The sequence below is a fragment of the Falco rusticolus genome, chromosome 4 (genome assembly GCF_015220075.1).
Source record: "Falco rusticolus isolate bFalRus1 chromosome 4, bFalRus1.pri, whole genome shotgun sequence".
NCBI lineage: Eukaryota > Metazoa > Chordata > Aves > Falconiformes > Falconidae > Falco > Falco rusticolus.
In genome coordinates this window covers 111704602-111725897 of record NC_051190.1, presented here as the reverse complement: position 1 = coordinate 111725897, position 21296 = coordinate 111704602, and the positions used below count along the sequence as shown (strand labels likewise).

At 41.3% G+C, this 21296-nt stretch overlaps 1 protein-coding gene across 3 annotated transcripts in view; it reads right to left on the bottom strand.

Annotated features, from left to right (window-relative positions):
- Positions 1 to 21296, bottom strand: part of RAPGEF5 (Rap guanine nucleotide exchange factor 5) — a 164774-nt gene that overhangs the window by 38627 nt on the left and 104851 nt on the right. The gene's annotated exons all lie outside the window — the stretch shown is intronic.

Sequence of the window (21296 nt, the reverse complement as noted above, 5' to 3'; positions counted from 1 at the left end):
AACACCTACGCACAGTAGTTGAGAACCATGAAACAAACATTAAAATCTTTAGCAGGTTAGTCCATTGGGCATCAGTAGAAGTGCTGAGAATTTTTCTCTAAGGTTTATCTAATTACATTATGGAAGGGTGTTTTCTCTACCCTGGTTTCTAGAAGTCCTGCAGAAATGGGCCGCAGGTACTTGCTAACAAACGATCTCTACTCACAGCAGTTGCAGCATCTCAGAGCAATTTCCTCATTCCCATGCCACACTACTTTTAGGATTTTTCCAAACCTTTACCACACACAGTAGGAGGCTGAAAGGACTGGGTTTGCTCTAAGATGAGAGCTCAGGGCTTATCTCATGGTGGTCTTCAGCAACTCAATAGCAGAGCAGAGATAAGACCAAGCCAGACTTCTCCTGGAGGTATGCACCATCAGAGAGTGCAAAGGAAAATTTGTCCAGACACAAGGGATTACGTTACGTTCTTTCTCCTGTGAGGAGGGTCAAGCACAGGGATAGGCTGCCCGGACAGACTGCAGAATCTCCAGCATCAGGTATATTCAGGGCCTGAGCAAAACTCCAGAGCATCCTGGCCTCACTGGGCCTGCTTCGAGCAGGGGTTGGACCAGATGCCTTCACAGATCCCTTCCAACTGAAATTATCCCACAATTCGTAAACAAATTGGCTTCCAATTTTAGTAATCTACTCATATATGATGCATGATCTAGGAATGAATTTGTATTTGGTTCACAAAACCCCAAAATCTAGCTTTCTGCAAACAGACAAGAGAATTATATAGGTTGTCTTAACCTCCAAATAAAAATGTTTGTGTTTGGATATTCTGGTTGTTTTTTCTTCCCCAAATGGTAAGATTTTCCTCATGTTTTGAGGAATTCTTATTCACCGTATTTCTCTGAATTCCACCAGGTATACTGTGTTCCCTTTAACAAGAAAACAGGTTTGCACCACCTTCTTTATCAGATAAGAACAGGAACAAGGACAGAGGCTGAACAGTAACAGAATTCCAGTTATACTGCAGAGCAAAAAATACTTTACCAATATAACTAGTTGTTACTAATTAGGACCAATTAGTTGTGATTTACGTGGTGGATTTAGAACTGCAACGACTAAGGGCCGAACCATACCTCACATGAGGAAGATAAGGCTGAGCCCTGGTTTCCCTACTCTGATTTTCTCACGAATTTTGTTTGCAATCTGTTCCAGCCCAAGCTCATGATTGTGTATGAGTTTGTAACTGAGAGCATCCCAGCAGCATTTCACACCAAGGCTGCAATTGCACAAACATTTAGACCAATTTCAGTTACAACCGCTTTGGACCTCTTTGTCAGTGAATTATTGACCCCATAGCAGCAGTGCAGGATGGCAATAAGAATTAATCCATTTGTCATTCAAAGCCAGATATCTTGTGGATATCAGATGGATGGATAGCTAATGACATCCCACCCTCTGAGCATGGGATTCAAAATACCTCCATTGTCTTTAAAAAACCCAACAAACCAGCTAGATCAATGCATTTAACACAGCTGGTCTAGAAAGAACCCTGATCTAAAGACACATAGCTAAAACCCCTTGCATTCAGAAACAATTAAATTCTTTATATTTCACCAACACTGTTAAAAACTTTGGGAAGTATTATCTCTCCATAAAAAGAATATTTTGTCTCAGTAAATGAGAAGACATTGTGAACAGCTTGTTCTTTATCTGAAAGGTCATCTATTCATTCTGTTGAATCATCTTTTGGATGATACAATGCAGCTATTAAAGTTGGAGGTTTCACAAACATTTATTTGGAAACAGCTGATCTTGGAGTCAACAATCACATTTTAGTTCTTCACTAAACTATGTGTCTGTGCGGTGATCCTCACGAAAACAGAGACATTTACAACTGATTATTTCCCCAACTTTCTATTCTGTATATATGATCTCTGGGGCCCCCAGCATAACGAGGACATGGACCTGTTGGAGCAAGTCCAGAGAAGGGCCACAAAGATGATCAGAGGCTGGAGCACCTCTCCTATGAAGACAGGATGAGAGAGTTGGGGTTGTTCAGCCTGGAGCAGAGGAGGCTCCAGGGAGACCTTACAGAAGCTTTCCAGGACCTAAAGGGGGCCTACAAGGGAGCCGGAGAGGGACTTCTTACAAGGGCATGTGCTGATAGGACGAGGGGCAACGGCTTTAAACTGAAAGAGGGTAGATTTAGATCAGGTATTGGGAAGAAATTCTTTACTGTGAGGATGGTGAGGCACTGGGACAGGTTGCCCAGAGAAGTTGTGGGTGCCCCATTCCCAGGAATGATCAAGGCCAGGTCAGGTGGAGCTTTGAGCAACTTGGTCTAGTGGAAGGTGTCCCTGCCCATGGCCGTGGGGTTGGAACTACATGGTCTTTAAGGTCACTTTCAACCCAAACCATTCTATGATCCTATAATATCCGAGTTTCAGCAATACATAGCCACGTGTTCAGAAAAGAAATTAAGCACTACCTGAAGCAAAACTGCAATGCTTATCAATGAACTCCTGCAATTGTTCAAAATAGTGTTACTTTATCATACGAACTTACATACCAACATACTAACACACCAACTTAAAAGTTTGTTTTGACTACCTGATCATCTGTTTTCCAGATGTCTATCTTCAGTTATTCCAGCATCCCTAAGTGGTGGAGTGGTTAGAAAGGCTGGTTTTGACATGATTTGAGTTTTGTTGCTTTTTTTTGCTTAATTTTTTTGCAAGAACTATGCTACAGTGCTATTATGTACTAATGCAATTCTCTGGAAAAAAATTAGTGAAGGGAAGATTAAAACTGTGTGCTTGTTCACATAACTTACAACTGTTTTCAAGCTCTCTGTTCATCTCCCTCACTCTCCGTGCTCAATCATACATCCATCTATTCACAGCCTCTGGCTTCTAACCACCTTATGAAAACAAGGTATATCACTCAGCCAACTTAAAAGTTGCACATACGTATACATAGCGATTTCTTTTTTCTTCTAAATGGAGGAAATGCTAAGAAAAAGAAGAAAAACCTCATAAATTATGATTCCAACAGCCTGTACATAGGGTAGATCTTTTCAGATCTTTGCCTCTGAATTTGTTTAGAAATTTAAACCCTAAAGGAATGTTTTGAACAAAAAGAGTCTGGATTCTACATGTGGCCCATTAATAGCATCACTCATCCATTAAATTACTTTAATAAGCAAGCAATGGAAGTGCTTTTGCTAGATTAAATATCTATTACCAGACGTCACCTAAAGACTTCACGTTAATATTCACATTTTTTAAATGCCTGCACTACCTTGTAGGTATTTCCCTGAAGTCCTACTGTTCCCTGTAACTCTCTTCTGTATTTTTTTCCTAAATGCACTGTAATTTAAAATCATTCCAGGATGGTTCTTCATGCCATAGCAAGGACACAAAACCTGAGGGTGTACAGATTCTTCAAAACAAACAACTGCACACTTCTCAGATACTTTTGGGCAGTAACACATGTCCACAAATAATGATTTGCTGGTCTTAACCTGCAAACAGACAGAAAGGCTAACCATGAAAGGCCAATCTATCCAAAGCAAATTATTCATTCTGTTACTAATGGCCACCAAAAGCTGGAAATTTGAATGAGGAAGGGCTCCAAGTGTACAAGTTGGGCTGATAATTATGAAAAGAAATCTTTCTGGAATTTTTCTATTTAGACACAGTTGATTTAAGAGGTCCTTTTTTTAAAAAAAGGCAATTCTAGTCAGACCATTAATTATTCACAGTGCACCATACCCCCACTCAGAATGGCAATGAAATGCATACCTCTGCTTTTCTATTTTACTGCATCACGGTTTCTGCATAAATTTGTGATCATCTTCCCCATTATGCCCGTAGAAAAAGTTTTTCTAGTATTTGTAGCTAACAGGGTGAATAAAGTGCACAGCAATAGTTGGAAAAGAAAAGCTTCCACTGGAAGGGAAGTCTTTGTGTAAAAGCTGTGATGCTATGCCATTTTTATTTCTCTTCTTCATGAATTTTTTATTTAATCATTTTCTTCTAGCCATCAATCTAATTTTCCTTTGTTCCTCACAATTTTCCTTTATTTGGCTAAGCAATTATTACAAAGCATGCAGTTAGCTTGCAGCTACGGAATATTTCATTTCAAAGAATCTCAAGCGTTTTAAAGCTTCATTAAGACATGCAACAGAACCAGCATGAGTTCAACGGGCTCCTGTTCTTGCAGCTTTTTGGGGGCAGCCTCAGGCAGTCATCTCACTGCACCGAACATGTGCAAGTACCATAGGCATAAAAATAATAAAAAAGCAGGCACTGTGCTTGTTCGTTATTAAATAATCAATTCACACCAGCTTCTGATGAGACAGTTCCTCACAGGCTGTGCATGTCCCTTCCTTTCCCCAGGTGAAATAAGGCAGCACGGACACCCGCTTTACCAGGAGCAGTTACTACCACTCTTCCCATCTTTCTGCAATCTACAGGTGCTTCTGCAACATACATTCAGGGTGGCTGAGGGATGGAAAGAGCAGTATATAGGCATGGGATGTTCTCACACATGTGAATTACCCAGGGAACATTTGCTTTCAGCTGGCAACTAAAGGACACAGCAATATGTCTACAAGGGAAGTTGCAAGTGTATTGCACGTATAAAGTGATGACCGCCAGCAGCAACGACGGTGTATTTGGTGGGGAAGGGAGAATCTAGAATCTCAGACAGTAAATGGTCATTTATTTGGATAAATAACACACCATATATTCCCACGTACTTAAAATATCCAGAGGATTCCCTGCTGCTTTCCACGTGCCCACTTACCTCTCTAACCAGACCATACACTTTCTCAGCGAGAAGGCAACTGTACAAATATTAAGTCATTGTGATGGCACAACTGTAAATGCCAGTAGAGTAGAATGGGTTTCTCACATGGGTTTAAATACCAAATTTGATTTTTCAGTGGTTTCTTTTCTCCCTTCTCCACCCTCTTCTCTAGGCAGAGTATCAATTACTAAGCCTTAGGACAGAAACGAATACAAACTGTAGCAAGAAATTTCCCGTGATGCACATGTAACAAATCAGGACAGGCAGTATATTTCATGGTGTTTCCATCTTCAACACCTGTAAGGTCTCAAACCTGAGCATTTTCTTAAACAACCACAGTGGTACAAGTCATCAGTGGAGCAGCCGCACATTGTCAACTTGTTACATAAACATGAAAAGAGACTTAATCTGAAGGAAATGCCTTTGTCAAATGGAGTAAAAGTTAAATTATTTTTATTAAATTAAACATATTTGAGGACAGCTTTTAAAAAGCGAGTATTTCAGCTTAGATATCACACAGAATGAGTACAGAAGGAAAAGGAGGGAAATATTTCAGAGTTACAGATAGATACACCTCCCTAACTACCCACCTAGCAATTCCTATGTCCACGTATTAGTTACTAGTATGTGTGTGCAGCAACCAGTGTCTTTCGACCATCACAGCTAAAACAAAGCTCTATACACATCTACATTACAAACATGTTCAATAGCTCAAACTGTGTTCAGAATATACCTATTGCTCTATTGCTAACATTAGACACCTGTCCGGCTAAGCCAGATACAATTATTCCTAATGGCAGCCCTGAGTCATTAATCCCTTTATACCCACAGGAATAGATAACTTGAAGGCAAGTTCCATTTTTTCCTGGTTTTCTGATCACCTTGTTACATCCTGAATAGTTTTTGCTTTGCTGCTTTCTCAATGGCTACCAAGAAAAAAAACCAACAAACCCAAAAAAACTGGTAAGAAATAAGCCAAACGAGTCCCTTCACTTTCAGTGACAAACTGAATGCTGAGATGACAAGAACCATTCTCTTTTTCATACTGAACTCCACAGAGCAACTTTTCAGACCCTATTCTTCCTACTCCATAGCATTTCTGTTTCCATGTTCTTTCCTTTGCATTACATGTTTATTCAAATATTAAGAAAAAATAAAGCTACGCAAAACAAGGTGACCAACAGGATTTAAATATGCAATGCATCAGTCTTTTTTCTTACAATTACATGGTTTACAAAAGGCAACTTCCTTTTGTTGTAAAAGAGGAGTATAAAAATATACTCTGCGCATATAGACTCTATATTCCTTTATCTGCAGATTGTCTACGTCACGTACTGTTAGTTAGGGAGAGGATACTGATAGTGAAAACAAGTAATCTGTTCGTTTTGGGTTTGTTTGTTGTTGTTTTTTTTAATAAAACTTATCACCATTCTCAACCCACGTCTCTTCCACTTTGCACTGTACAAATCCATTGTGAATGGCTGTGCAAGAATTACAGAAAGATTTAAGGGTTTTTCAGGCTTGTATTCCCCACTAAATCGGATTACAAGAAAATATAGATAAAGTACTGGAATGCAAGTCTTTTTTTCACTTTATGCAAAGCAGCTATACAGCTTTCTCCAAGGATTTGCTGGAGGAGGCCAAACCTGTATGGAGACTGGGGGGGAAAAAAAAAAACCAGGAATGGAAAAAGAAGAAAAAAATAGTAAAAAAAAAAAAAAAAAAAAAAAAAGATTGCGTGAACAAACAAGCCACTGGAATTCAGTTACCTTGTAGGTTAAAATTACTCTTATGGCAATCTTGTGGTGTCAGTTTGGCAACCCTATCTCATGCCACACAGCAGTTGTGGTTTTCACTATATGAGAAAATTAAACTGAGTAAAAGGATGGAAACTCACGTACTGAATTAAGAATATTACTCTCTAAACTCCCTTTCTTCAAAGCCGAGGAAATCACTAAATGCCTTTACTGCTCAATTTATCTTTCAGAAGCATACCAAATCGAAGGAGATCATAAGATCTTCTTCATCCTGAAGCATGTTAGAACCCGAGTATAATGCACTGGTGGGCAGCGCGCAGGAACCCCAGCAGCATGACTCATGAATGGGGGCTACACATGCACTGCTCAAACATCAATGCAAACTCTAAGTTTTGTGCGGTAACGGTTGGTGTTTTGTGGAGTGGGTGGATTTTTTGAGAAAAACAAAGACAAAGAGAGAAAGAAATGTATTGTAGACAACATACAACAAATTCTAAAACTCTTCAGCTATGTCATGTCCCATTTGTGATTAGGGCTAAGATGATGGGATGACCATATGGTCAGCTCCTGACGTCCCCTTATATTAATATACTTACCAGTATTAGCCAGAATTCTGAATTTAAAGCTCACCAACAACTTCAAAATCTGCTCTCATTTACACTCACTGTGTCATCCCTATCTTGCAGGACCAGCCACTTCCCTCTAACCTTTAGTGAGGCTCATACTCCAAAGTATGGTTGGGGGAAATAAAACCAACAAAACCCACTGAATCCTTTCGGGTTTTCTATCTTCCTATGTATGACTGAAAAGCTAGGCTCAGTAACGCTAATGCACCTTGTGAGTTCAAAGCACATACCGGAAATAATTTTTTAAAAGAAAATATTCACCGATGGGTTTAGCAACACCGTAAGTGCTTGGGAATAGGTAAAACTTGCATTCCTCACAGTCATCAAAAAAAGCAGCCCTGTGAGATGGGGTTACAGCTGGGCAAACAGATGAGCTCCCTGTGCCTGAGTAAAATGGATGCCGATTACTTACTATTCTATAGGGAATACACATTTTTTGCTATTAAATCTTCACTCGCTGGGTTCAAATTAAACTAAATGAGAGCTACAGCAAAGAATTTTCAAGTTTTTCAGCCTCTCAGTGCTGAAAGCTCTTAAGCTTGATAAATTCTTGTCACCCCTCTTACTCCTTTCTGTCAAATGCGAGAAATTATAATTACACCTCAAGGCAGACACAGTTACATGCAGATTTTTTGCATGTTTTCGTTCACATAATACCACAAAATCTGAAACCTTTCAGCAATGCAAACGCATGTCCAGAGAGTTGTAGTTGTAATCAGAAAAATGCTTGTTCTGCAGAAACGGAAAAACGATTTGAGGGCAACGCTTTCCAAAGATAGGAGTTTCTCAGTAATCTCTAATTCCACTGCAATTTACAAAAAATGTCAGGACGTGTCCGAGTACAAACAGTAAATGCAAATTGCTATCATTACTATCTGATCTAGCAAGACATTGTTCACGTCTGAGATGGTGCCGAGTGGTCCCAGATTTCCCTTGCATTCAGCAGATGGCCATGGTGCTCAGTACCTTGCAGGATTAGCCCTCAATTCCAAATCAAATCCTCTAATAATGCTATGCCACTATGGACACAGCATGAAGCAAAAAATGAAAATTATGCTGAGAAAGAAAGGTCAATGGAAAAAAGAACATCGATATATAATTTGCTGCTAACGTATTAAAATAATTATAGTAGTTATGTCATCTAACCACCGAAGCACCAAGAAATCAATGCACAAAGGAATAAAGAGCAAGCCATTTATTTCTGGTATTAGGCTAGAAAAAGAAAATATATAAGGGCAAGATATTTAACCTGTACAACCAGATTTTTTATTAGAGCACAAAAGTCCGAACTAGGAATAATTTCTAAGGTCATCTCCCAGAAATTTCTGGCAGTGTTTTAACATCTGCAGAATGAATCAAACACATTCTGTCTGGTAAGGTCAAAGATCCTCCTAAAGTTCCATTCCAGTTGCTGCTATCACATGTATTGGAGCAGTTTCTTATTTTGTTTGAGGGACAAAAAGCCCTGAAACCACAGGCAGAGAGCAAATGTCAAACTTGTCTAGCTTTAATGAGACACTAATTTTTCCACGTAGAAATCTGAGGCTCTTTTATTTTTCCCCAGGTAGGAGGGAGCCCTGGTGATTAATGTGCAGCTATAATGGTTTGGGTTATTTGAAATTACTGGACAAATCCACTACGCTTTATACATTTCTAAGTACTAGAAATATTGCCTATAGCAGTCACCCTAAAACATTGCTACTTTTTGTTAAAAGAAGCCCTTGACTACTGCAACTAAAACACTCAAGTTTTCCAGGCAGTGAAACTTCACTTGACAGTAAAATGAGGTATTTCAATGCACATGTGAACTCCTCACACAAGCCTCACTGCAGAAGGCAGCACTCTTTGTTCCGATCAGGTATCTTCCAAAGTACTTTAGGGAGAAAAACCCATCCTCTCTTTCCATTAATTGTTTAAAATAAGCCAGCCAGGCCAGGAGCAGCAAGACTGAGGATAAAAGGTTTAATGGTTCCCTTTCATCCTTCTGCCCAGGGTCCAGCTGCCTTATGGGGCAGAAGAACCCCAAAAATATAAATATATATATATATATACACACACACACACACACAGAGACCTTAATTGGCATTATTTTAAAATAAGTTAGGACTATTAGTCCAAAATGTTTTAACTTCAGTACCTAACGACAGGCTCCAAAATCCACTGTGTTTGGACAATACAAAGTTCAGCAAATTATGATGAACACGGTATAGCGACCAGAATACATTCCATACCAATACTTAATACGGATAAAGGACAGGACAAACCATACACGGCAATACCACATATAAAGCTCTGCAGGTCAGGTGCAATGCCTGGACTTCAGTGTGCAGTGTTATCTCCATCACCTGCTGCTAACTGCTTTCCATACCAACCGGAGGGAGAGGTCCCTTAAGGGAACAGAAATGTATGGATCTGCACTGTGTATTTTTAAAAGCGTTTAGCGAGAAGCTTTGATCTGTTATTTTCCCCCTACAAAGCAGCAAGGGGAAATTTCTTTGTGCTTTGGCCCAGGGAAGGAGATGTAAGAAGAATCTTGTTTGCCCCTGGGAGCCCAATTATCATAAATATGCTAAGCAGTGCAGGCTCCCCAACATGTGGCACTGGAGCATGTGCAGTAAGCATCACAGCATCTCTTCAGGGAAGCCTAGCATGACAAAGCCTCCACTGGCAAAACGCTCCTGGCTTCTGTAGATTTGGCAGAACTGCCTACAAAGGGAATGACGGCATTTTCATCTAAGCAAGAGCTGTTGGATTTTGTCCAAATCTCTGCGTAAGACAGCAATAACATGCGCTACACTAACGTGCAGATCACGCACTTCTTCCAGCAAAGACAAAAGCAATGCGTTGGGTCAAGTGATGGGACATCTTTGGTGTACTGGGTCGCACCGCCCAGGTTAGGGTCTTGCATGTGCAGCTGCGGTCCACTGTCACGTAACCTCAAAAGCGGCAAGTCATTTGCCAACATCTTCTGACATATGGAGGCAAAAGGCCCAGCAAAGGTGGGTAGGGCTGAGATGTGTTACAGGCTTTGCTGAGCAGGGGGCAAGGAACAGGGAGGAATATACTTTGCAAACCCCATAGGAAACCCAGAGGGCGTTAGCATACCGAAGCGTCACTGCAGTTCTGAAGGACGCCACTTCTTGCATATTTTGCCCCAGGGTGTACAATACTTCAGGCTGATGGGCACACACTTCTCAGATACCTCTGAAATAACTTAGGCAATATCTAAACACCTACAACACACAGCAGAGACCTCCTTGTCCTGGGAGGGAATGGCAAGAGGGACACAACACCCAAAAGAACCTGAAAACCAAACAGGGCCAATATTTGCATCTTAGATTTCCATATGTGCTTTCCCCTCAGCTCCTTGGGGCAGCGAAGCACGGCTTTACAGCGTAAAGCCGCAACAATGAGCATCAGAGCAATCATAAGGCAGTTGCATTTTGCTTCCCTGTGTGGTGAACAGGTTCCAAAAAAATCCTGATGCGTTTTGTGATGATGATATTAAAACACAAGGTTACATTAATGGTAAACGTATTTACATTATATATGTCCTTGTATTTAAGAACTTAAAATTGTACTTGCTATACTATGACACCCAAATCATTCTAATGACAGGTTAACATGTAATTAAAGACATCTTTTCTCCTTATTACAACTTAATGGAAGACAGCAATAAAAACCCACTTTGTACATAGTCTGTGTATGTATTAGGAACATCTAACAACTTCAAACTATCGGGTTTGTCAGCACAACACTGTACTGACAGCAGAAAGAAAGAAATAACAAAGGTTTTTGCTTGCACAGTTTAAAGATCATACAGGGGTAAGACATGAGGGACAGACATCATTATCCACAGTTCAGCTGCTTGCGAGTATTAAAATACACGCACGGGCATGTTTCCCTGTGGCAGCAGAACTGTGTTCTTGTGCAAGCACCTTTGGCTGCTTCCAATATGCTGTAGTTCAATGTGACACTTTTGAGAAAGAACACCTTTATTTTGATTATTTCCAAATTGTTTTCACTCACCGGGGAGCTCAGCATTAGATCCTTCATTCAGCTGTACCAGAATTACTCAGACTATTTGCCAGCCTTGCTTATTTCAGTTAAATAAAGTGGAGATATTAAACAATTACTGGATGAAAGCCCGGTGGGGTAATTTTCTAAAGCTGTATATTCACTTTTACCATTATTTTGGATTTTTAGTGCTACCTGTTGATTTAGTCACAAAAAAAATACATGTGGAATACAACTCTCTGATAGGCATAACTTTGCACTGGTATAGTCCAGCTTTCTTCTTTTGCATTTTTCTTTTCCAGGTCTTACAACGTACTGTATGTTTCATGCACACACTGGAAAATGTCTACTGCAAGGGATTTCTTATGCAAGAAGATTTCTTGTAGAAATTCTTTGTTCAGTTTTTTACCCCTTCATCAACACTGCCACTGTTCCTTGGACTTCCACGGGGCAGAGAGGAATCTCCTTGGCCAAGACATAAACACTTTTCTGCGCAAGCACACATTAATCTAATGCAGTGTTTAAGATAAAGGTAAAAACCACAAACTGCAGTAACAGACTGGATACTGGGCCTCTTGGCTCATCTGCTCCATGACCGTGTTTCATCACTACACATAACATCCAGCTGTGACTAGTGCTTGCTGCCATCTTTCATTTCTATAGCTCTTTTTGGCCGTAAGTACCAGCACATTTTTATAAAACGTGGTTTATTTTTCCAGTGTACAGAGAAAGGGGAGGCAGACAGGGGCGCAGCAGAGGCAGGATGTACCTGCCACAGCTGACGGTACAGACCCAGCCTCCCCACTCCCGTCCTGCTCGCCTCTCCATGGGCCCATGCACACACCACCAGTGCAACTGGTCTCCTGCTAGCAAGGCCAACATCACAAATGGTGAAATTCAGATGGTGACCCAACTCCAAATCACATTTCCCTATGAAATTTCCAAACCCTCTTCAAATTAAATAGGACAACAGCAGCATACTTTCTAATTTCCCCCAGCACTTCTTTTTTTCTTGTTCCCCAATGGAAAATGGCTTTTGCAACTGAACTGTCTGTCCAACTGTCTGTCAGTCTTGCCCTCCCTTATCCCTGTAACCTTTGAATCTGTTGACCAATTTCAACCAAATTTGAGACAGCACAGCAAATTCTCAAAGACATCATGTTCCTATAAGTAATGGGAGTAAGCGCATCTGTGGAAGAAAGAGACAAATCATTGTCTTGCTGAAGTAAAAGGCTGCCATTAAGCACAGCTATGTTTGTAGATATGAAATAACTCAGCCAAAGGAGATGTACTGATAGCACCTCAAGCTGCTGCTGGTAGGACTGGGGTTTTTTTTGATTAAAAGATACAATCTTGAACACTGGGACTACTAGCATCACTGAGATATCCTTTTTATTTAAAATTCTGCAAACTGTGTCCACATCCAGTTTCTCTTACAGGGCCTCCTGTCACTATTCTTCCCATCTCCCTGCTTGCACCAGGTTGCTGGGTCTTCTCTTAGTGGACCCTATAAACTCCCAGGGCAGAGCACTGTCTCTCACTTTGTCTTTGCGTAGCACCAGTCACACACACTGTGGCTCCTGAATGCCTGTATATATGTAAAATGATAACTCCTTATCTTTATGAAAATAAGGTCGGTTTTTTCATTAAACTGCCTTGCTTATTCAGTTAGTCATTAAGGTCAATTATAAAATCCATTCTTAATTTTTTTTCTTACTAAGAAGCAGTATCCTTGCTGTATTCACCCCTGGTCAGTCTATAGAAAACAATCAATTACACAATGACAGGCCCAGATTGCAATCACTTGTCCATGGCTGCAGCCTGGTAGACACTTCTGCTACATGCAACGCTTCCTATAGCGTCTTTCAGGTTACAAAACAGTAAGCATGGATTTATTTTTACTAAAGAGTGCCTGTCAGAGAAGGTAGCAAAGCATCTTAAAGGAAGACTCGGAGGATTACATACCACTCTTAAGCTTGCTAAATACTCCCTATATAAGAACACAGATTTAGAAACAATTTTCCAAATCAGTTTTTAGAAACACATCACCGATTACAGTAAATATATAGGAGCTGGAATCAATTCCATTAGGAGCTGCTGTTTTAAAGACACAGCAGCCCACATCCCAGAAGAACAATGACGTATAATATGCAAGCTCATTTAATCACTGTATCCAATTACACGGAGGAATAAATCATCACACACATATCTATGTCTGAATTTTAAAAAGTAAATAAATCATAAATAGTCAAGCCAAATGCTGTGAATCTCTGGATTCACTGATTAACAGAGTAAGTGGTGCATTCCCTTCCTGTTTGAAATGAGAGCATCCAAAATCTATTAACAACATCTAATTATGTTAAGATAAATAAAAAAGCTGCCTCTTTTTTGTTCAGTTTGGTGCTTGATCATACACTACTGCCATTCTCTGCAGTAGGGAACACAAAATCATGACAAACATTGACCTAAACGGCATTTGTGTATGGTCTAATGACTTTCCTAGTCTCTCTGCCCCGATTCATACCCAGGTCTCTCCTAAGTCACAGGGGTTCAACAGAGGAGCTGCCCTTCTTGCTAACACTACATAATAGCACTTTGGGCAACTGCTCCTTTGCTGTAAACTCCCTCACCCCAGACCTACACCACTGTACCCTCTAGGAGGATTTAAACGTTCTCCATTTGTCAAGAAAACCCAAACCAGCAGTCTCTTGCAAGGCTGATGGCATTTTCATGTTTTTTTCAGACACTTTTGAAAACTGTTATTAAAGATTCACCATTCTTTCTAGTCAAGAACATAGCTGTAACTGCCCAAATTGCTTCTTAATAACTTTGATTCCCTGAACAAATTTCAGTCCTTTAAACTGGGATGTTAAATCAAATGCCTTATTGGCCCATCTGCATGTCAAACCCCTGACCCAAGCAGGGAGATCAATGACTATCTGATACTAACATAATCTGTATGCACACATCAAATAAAAAAAGCTGTTCAAGATATTTAGATAACCTGAAAAAGCAACCCAAACATGTCTTGAAACTTTTGCCTAGAGATGGGCCATTGTGCTGGACTGTAACAAAACTTGCCTCAACCCAGTGGTGCCTCAACTGCACCAGGACAGGTCCCAGGAAAATGCTATCCTGCTGCTTTGCAATAGAAGAGAAATATTTGGGAGAGTACTGAAGGGGACCCATGGGAGAAACACAGCTTCAGCTGGCAGAAACCGTCCCCCGCCTACAGGTTTAGACTTCGCTTGCCCAACATGCCCAGGTTTCCCAACTGACCACATCCTAAATCTCCACATGTGTGTTTTGGGGTTTCTGCCCACAGAACACCTCACAGGTCCGGGGGGGTCCCACGGTGGCAATGGCTCCCCAAGGTCTCACACTGCCCTGGGGACGAGCTCCGAGCCCACCAAGCAGCCCCGCAGGGCTGTTTCCTCGCAGTCAGGTTGGGCTCAGGCAGGTTGATCCAGGTGTGTGCCTGTTTCCCCACCTTAAGAATTACTCAGCCGTCCCTGTGCAGCCTCTTTGCTCGTGCCCTGCAGCTGAAGGGGCAGGTGAGGGGGTGTTTCACCTCCTGTGAAGGAATGCGTGTGTGGGCGCTGAACTTCCAAATCATCCAGTTGTTACCTCCCTGCCACTGCTTGCTGGCACATACCAGGATGGCCATTTTCCACCTGTCCATTACAGAGTTACCTCTACAGAGGGCAATGCAACAGTAAGAGGAGCAGCTGTAGTCACCTTAACAGGGAACATGCTTGCATTTGCCCATTATTGGTGGTTTCCGTGCTTTGGAGCAATGCTGCACACCCACTGCGGCTTTAAGACTGTGAATGAAAACCCCTGACAAGAGGGATCTGACAAATGCTATTTGTTTGTGGTTGTTTTTCGCTGCTGTTTGTTTGCTTCAAGCTTGTGGCTGTGTATGCCCTATGATGTACTAACAGTAACAAGGAACAAAATCCCACGGACCAGGCTCCTATCGGGGCGGGGACTGAAAACTAACAAGGGTTTCATTATTGTATTGATGCCAGGGCTCTGAATTCACGACTGGGAAAGAACAAAACCAGTATCTGGCTTTCTGGTTTGTTTTTTTTTATCTGCACTGGTTCCTAGAGAGAGGTCAATCAGTCCTACACCCTAAGAAATGGAGGTGGGGAGGGTTAAAGAAAGGCTGCCTGGGAATCAGTAGAGCCTCTGGGAAGGAGGAGAGGAGGGGGGGTATAATGGCTGGAGGGGGAGGGAGGGTACAGGAAAAAAAAAAAAAAATGGAAAGAAATTGAAAAGCAATGGAAGGTGAGGTATAAAGGCCTCTAGCAGTCCCAGGTCAGACAGCATGATTTCTCCATGATTACATCCCTGATTCTGGCAATTTATACCTCCATCAAAACTGAAGTTCAAGCAAAGGAATAAAATCCTAATTCATTCCAAATGCTGTCACAAGAAAGCCTAAGTTGGTTTTTTTTATTATTAGCTTCCATCAAAATTAGATCCATCAACACTGCCACTTTATTTACATTGATCTATTTTCCCTGTTCTCCCACCCCAGAATGTTTTTGCACTCGGTGTCCTTGAAAACAAGCCATCACATTTTCACTTCAGAGAGAGTACTGGTTTGGTTCCGGAAGGATCTCCCAAGTGTTTCTGAACTGAGACGAGGTCATCTCATGATCTCAGCCTGGCTCAGGAGATGGTGATGTGAGCTGCTGCTACAGCTACAACTCACATTGGTGTTTTTTACCTTGTCTAAAATACGGGACAAGCAATTTACTTTATTGCAGTAAACTGATGCTATATTGAAAAGCTTTCTGCCAGAGTCGGCTATACTCCATGAGGGTAACTGACATCTCACAAGAAACCTTTGGTTGTCAGAGTAATGTAATTCTACTCTTATTTCAATCTCTGAAATGATCAAAATTGACTTTAAAAAAAACAAGCAGGCTTGTCTCCAATGCCAACTACATAGACTCTCCTGAAAGGTGTGATATACCCCAACTGATACCAAACTGCATCAAGCTTTTTCTTCCAAAAAAGCAACAGCAATTTAAAGCCTGCATTACAAGCTTCCCAACTGCAGTTAATGCACAAAGCTTCCGAATTAATGCCAAGCACATTCTGCTTCACTTAGACAGGCCCCTCCATGCTCACAAAAGTGTTCCTACTACAACCACCTCTTCCTACATCCAGCAGCCAATCTTCTCACTTGCCCACTAAAATCAGAATCTAGCAAAATAATACAAACCACAGCAGAATCCCCTGCCAACCTCATCCAGCACACAGCAAACCAGCCCTTCAGTAGCTGCTGTCGCAGCTGTCCCTTCCCCTCCTTTTTCCCTTGGACATGATAGCGAAGGCAGCAGCCAGCGTTAGGGCAAGGCAGAGCCAACCTCCGCTGCACTTGATAACCCAGAGTGTGTTGGCACCAGTTTGCCAATGCCACAGACAGGCTTTCTCAAGCAACCGTGTTTATTCAGCTACGCAGCAAGCAGAGGTATTTGGTGCTGTAATGCAGCTCAGGGTTCACAGCTATTAAGGGAGGTCTTAAAATCCCACAGAAAACCTCATCAGGCACTATGTATCAGGAAATAGGCATCAATCTGTTCCAACTAATGGTCCACAAATCACTCTTGGGCTGTGGCTTTTTGTTCTTGATTTCCCTGCATGTCTTTTGAGCACAGGGACTTACAGAAAATGGTAACGTGGGAAAGAAAGTGGCTGCATCAGCATACTATACAACAAAGCATCACCTAATGGTAGTAACGGGCAGCATGACAGCGAGCTTAGTAAAGTAACAATAATTGTAGTTTGGCTATAGCCAAAACCAGTCCCACTCCTGCGTACAAAAGGACTGAAGCTGCTACTTCCATAATACCATGAAACTGTTTGAACTCAGGGCATGTTAAGAAGGATTGCAGGGGAAGAAGGAATTAACAGCGTGAGAGTAAATTTAGTTCACAAGGGGGAAAAAAGCAGCTTTGAAGAACAGATTTCTTTCAGATTTTTAACACAGAACCTCAAAGCACAGGTCTTCAGTGAATCCATCCTTCCACCCTGTGGGCAGCGAATGAACATGCTCTTTATATTCCTCAGAAAATGTTAATCTCACAAGAAAATCATTGTATTATAGCAACTTTGAGCACTGGAACACTGGAATTCAAACCCTGAAGACAGTACATGATCTGTATTCTTGGACTCAAAGATGCAGCAAGTACGTCAAGATACAGTTTTATGTTTTCAGCATTCTTACAAAAAAATTCCACCACTCGGGGAAAACTTCCAAAAAACTTTAAATTTCAGAGCACCATCTCAGAGTTTTATAACGTTACAGAGAGCCTGCTCTTGGGAAGGAGTGCATTGCTGTATTCTGAAAACAAGCTTCCGAAAGTGCTGACAGCAACACAGCAGTCATTAATGGACAAATTATTTATTTTTATATATCTTATAAATATATTTATATATTTATTTATGAATCTCTGTGTTGCGGAAGAAGAACACAAAAAGAGAGTACTGAAGATAGTGTCCAGTTTTTTGACAGTCTGCAGGTCAGGATTCAATAGTAAAAAGCCTCAAGAAGGAAGGAAAGGAAAACAACGTTCAGCGGTGCGAATGAGTAAATACCCAGGAAAGGTGGGGGGGCCTGTGGTAAAGGGGACATGGTTGGGGTTCCTGAAGGCCTGCATGGTCTGCAGCTCCCACTGAAGGAACAGGACGTGCAGACACTTCATAAGAAGGAGCAATACGGATATTTCAGTTTTGCGTTCCCCGTTCTTACCCTCACAGTTAACTGACCTGCCAGCCCACACACCATCTGCTGCTATTATCTCCTACAAATCAGGTCCCACTTCTCCTCTACTAGAAACAGCAGCTCTGAGATAACTGGGTATGTTTTGTAATCAGTCGGCTTCAACGAGCCACATTCTGGGAAGACAGGACTGTACCTGGGGGCTGAGAGGATCTAGACAGTTGTGTCACCTTCACAGTTCATGGTTGTCTTCTCCTTTCAGACCCCACACGTGGTGGTTTGATCCCCGCAGAGGAACGGATCTCCAGCAGAGAGAGAAGTCAGTAAGTTACCATGAGTCAGACTGATTTCAGAATTTGGCCGTGACTTGCTGCTAAGCTGATGCTGACTGCCTTTGCCTTTGCTGTTCTTAGGGCTTACTAGAACCAGTATGACATTAGGTGCAACAGAAGGAAAAGCTCCTTGTCTCCAGACCTGCAGCTGTGGAACTGACCCAGCCTCCAGCGGAGCATTTAAGCCAGACAGGGAATCAACCAAGTGGCTGGCATACATTTAAGATGACAACTCCCTTGTCATGAGAGATCTCTTTGGCATCACCTGTGCAGTGACTCATTCCTTTTTGCCTTTATGGCCCTCAGTCCCAAGCTTCCGACTTCAGAACACTAGTTATTTCTACTATATTTGACACTGACCAGCCACACTCGGGTGATTAGAAAAGGACTCAGAGGCAGAAAAGGCAGAAACTAAGAGGCAATCTCTGCTATCCTTTTTATCACTAAAATACAAGCATTTTTATGAAATAAAACCTTGCAAGTATTTTTTATCCCTTCCATACTCACTTCTTGGCTTAACACCACCAAACAATCATGAATTATCAAAAGCATCATTCTGAAAATTGTTCTACAGAAATATTTCTCAAATAGAAAAATATGCCTCTATAATCTGAGCTACTTAATGCACCTGTTTATAGATAGATAGATAGATATCTATACACACATGACCATGTAGCCTTTCATACATCTGAAACACTTACTCCATTGGTTTCATAATTTGTATCACCTAGACTTCCAATGTCATTAAAGCAAAAGTGATTTCACAAATAACTGATCAGAACTCTCTAGGGTCACATTAGCTTTCCAGAAACCTTACCAAATTCACAGTGTCAAAACAACTTGTCTTCCAGGTACCCCATCAAAATATTTGTATCACCCAAGCTTATTTTGCAGTACAACAAATTAATACATTCTGCCTTTTACAACTTTAAAACCAAAATAAAATTAAAAGCCTTTTTCACCGACTGAAGAAAATTATTGTTCTTCACCTCTAAAAAAACTGTCCTGTTAGACCTACACTTCCCAATTTCTTTCTGTTTAAACCACTAAAATCATCAAAACCCCTCATATTGTCTACAATGCACAGCATAATAAATGGTTTCACACTAGGTTTTCATGATGGCTCCTTATCACTGTCTCACACAGCAAAAGGTGACAACTAGCTATAATGCACCACAGAATTACACAGAAAAAACTGAGGAACTAAGAATACTATGATCTAATTGATTATCATATATAATGGGTAACTTTTTCCTCTGCAAATTTGACTCAAACACAAACCACATTAAACCATTGCCTCAAGCTATTCTTGTACATGGTACAAAACCTTTTATTTAGGTGCCCAAGGTGCTCAAAGGTGCCCTGGTACTTAAAGGTTCCTTGGTGCTTCTGGGCACGTTGAAACCATATGTTTGTCTGATGGCTACCTCAGTTCCTTTCCCACCTTGCTAGGGTGTGTTTATGCTATCAAAAGTATTTGTGGTGCTGAACCGAAAAAACACCATCAGTGTCTACAGAGCGAGTCCTGATCATGAAGACAGCTCTGATCACTAAGACTTATCACCATTCCCCATGCTGCCTCTAGTTCCCCAGGCACTGGATATCATGGTGAGACAATCCAGGCGCAGCATTCCTGGACTCCACCTTTCCAAAAGTTTGCCCCAAACAAGCTTTAGTGCCCAAGGGCAAAAAAAACCACTTTTTCAGGTTTCAAGTCCTCATTTCCCAGAAATAACTGAGCTCCTGCCAGAAGACGGCATCTTAGACATATTCCCCTCACTGGCGTTCCCTATTAGCTTAGGCATGGCTGCAGTGAATCCCAAACACAGCACTCCTCCTGCAAGCTGATTCATCTCACTAACGTTGCTGAAAATAATTCTACCAAAGGAAAAAAAGAAATAGCTTCCTACTAAGATACTTAGATCTGCTTGGCACAAGGTCAAACCAAGTACAGCAGAGAAGGGGCTACATGGCAATGAACTGGAGGACAACTGGAGGATGTCAGATCTTCCCATGTGAGTAGAAGCCAGTGTCACTGCCACCAGCCTTGGTCCCAACCTCATGCTACCCCCAGGGCTTCTGCTTCTCTTGTCCCAGCTCCTAGCCCTTTGCAAAGCCATTCAGCTGAAAACTGTTAACTCTGCTGCCAACTGAACTGGCAACTTGCTCAGTTGTTCTACCTGAAGGAACTAGTCTCTTACTATACTCTGATTAATCACTCCCAGACTGCAATGTGCTGCATGTGATACACTGGGTCAGATCAAAGGTCCCCAATGAAAGAGAACCAGGTCTTTTGACAGGAGCCAACAGAGGATACCCAGAGGAAGAAAAAAACTAAGAAAATGACAAATTCAGAGTTATCTCTCTGATGCAGCCTCCTAGCTTCCAGGGTGCAGTGCAGACTTTCCGAACGGGAAGTTGTATCAACAACACTGCAGCCATAGAGTTTCTGCCATGATTTTGCCTAATTTGGTTTTAAACCCTTCCAGCCTTCGGCTTCCACAAAATCCTCACAACAATGAGTTTCACAGTTTTGCTCTTTATTAGTTATAAACCCAGTAATTTCACCGTGTTACAAAACACTTCCCACATTATGAGAAACAATGAAATATCTTTCTATACTCACCTTCCCCACACAATTCATAGTCTCATAGGTCACCATATGCCTCTTTTATAGATACTGCTTTTCTATGATGACCAGACCTAGACTATGTATTCTTAGATGTATTCAATCTATACTTCTAATCACTCTTGCTGTTGTTTTTTGGCTTTCTTTAGTTCATTTACAACTTTTCCGAGCAAGGAAAGAAAGAACCATATTATACACACCATACTGCACAGTTATACAATGGTTATAACTATAGTTCTTGCTTGTCTTCTTTCCTAATTGTCCCAAATACTGTTTGCCTTTTTGATCAATGCTGATCAAAACTTTCCAAGAACTATCCACACTATCTCCAAAGACCTATTTTCTGCATATTAGCCAATTCAGCACCTCTGCTGAATATGTATAATAAGG